Source organism: Protobothrops mucrosquamatus, unplaced genomic scaffold (assembly GCF_001527695.2).
Source record: "Protobothrops mucrosquamatus isolate PMUCROS unplaced genomic scaffold, P.Mucros_1.0 scaffold1676, whole genome shotgun sequence".
Lineage (NCBI taxonomy): Eukaryota > Metazoa > Chordata > Lepidosauria > Squamata > Viperidae > Protobothrops > Protobothrops mucrosquamatus.
The window spans coordinates 244,186-245,667 of record NW_015387832.1 but is presented as its reverse complement, the minus strand read 5'-3'; positions in this window follow the sequence as shown (position 1 = coordinate 245,667).

Below are 1,482 nucleotides of genomic sequence, written 5' to 3'. Positions count from 1 at the left end.
GAAGGAATAAAGAGCATAAAAATTATTTGAAAAGATAAAACTGTTAAATTAGATGGAAGCTATGTCTGGGTTATGAGCAAAGTATCCAAAACCAATGCCAGGTAATATATAATATAAATACTATTCATATCAGTTTAGATAACCTCATTTCATAGTTAGATAATATTTTAGCTCTCTAAATCAGTATAGCACTTTTTATTCAGGCTATTATAGATTGTTAGTTTATATAAAGCAACTCATCTGAAGCTATTTACACATTGTGATATGAGTTCCATATTCTGGCATCCTGAGAAAATCCTGCATTGTGAGTCGCCATTTACTAAGTGAAATGGTGCATCATAGGGCAACAATTTTTAAACCAAGATACCTTACATCGGCTAACTTACAGAAAGTGCCCAAATACAGGACCCATGACTCCTGAGGGAATGAAATTTGGGAACGTTGGGGCTGCTTCAAGCTGCAGCTGTGGTCAGTCTCCAATTGCAGTCACCTGATGGTCATTTTGAACATTCTGTGACAAGTTTCCTGCCTGTCCCACCATCCCTCCCTCACCCAGCTGTAAGGAATTGACTCATCATACGGCTCTTAAAGAAGCAACAAATTTAAGGTGCATGAAGAAAAGCCTCAATATTTTTATTACTTTGCGTGCCCCTTCCCAACTACATGCACATGTATGTATAACTCATCTTTGTTCAGGAACTCAAGGCACATTCATGGTACTCCATCCTCCTATATTTCTTCACAACAACCCTGTGAAGTAAGTTGTGCTGAAAGTCACTAAGTGAGCCACTGTGGCTACTGATGGAGTAGAAATTGGATCTCTCTGGTGTTAGAGGCATTAGCCACAAGTTGTTGATCCTTGCCCACTCTGTTTCATTTTTCAGCTATTTCCTACATTGAAACTGAATGTAGACCAGCCTTCCTTTGGCTGCTGGGAGCAGGTAGATGGGTCTGGCTTCAGCCCACAGGGGGTCAGAGGTCCCTCACAGCTTCCTACAACTCAGTAAAGAAGCTGGCACAGATTCCAAAATGTTCTGAAATGAGAATGGCAATGTACTACGTTGTGAAAATAAAATAAAATTTGTCATCTGGGGTTGCAATGGGCCTGGGAGAATGCCAGATTATTTTCCTCTTCCAGTTCAATCCTTAGTTGATCATTTGAATGCTGAAGTTTGTTTAAAGCAGTAATTGAAATAGTTGTGGTTGCCTCAATGACAATGGTGTTCAAGTGGTACTCTAAGGTGCCTTGGGTGCAATTCTAAAACATTTGTAGCACCACTTGAATACCCTATATTTTTCAAAGATCCTGGAGCACAGGGGAACTACCAGAGGACTGGAAAAGAGCTGATGTAGTTCCCATCCTCAAAAAAGGAAAAAAAATGGACCCAGGAAATTACAGACCTATCAGCCTGACCTCAATACCTGGGAAGATCCTGGAAAAGATAATCAAACAACGAATCAACGAACACCTAGAGGCAAACA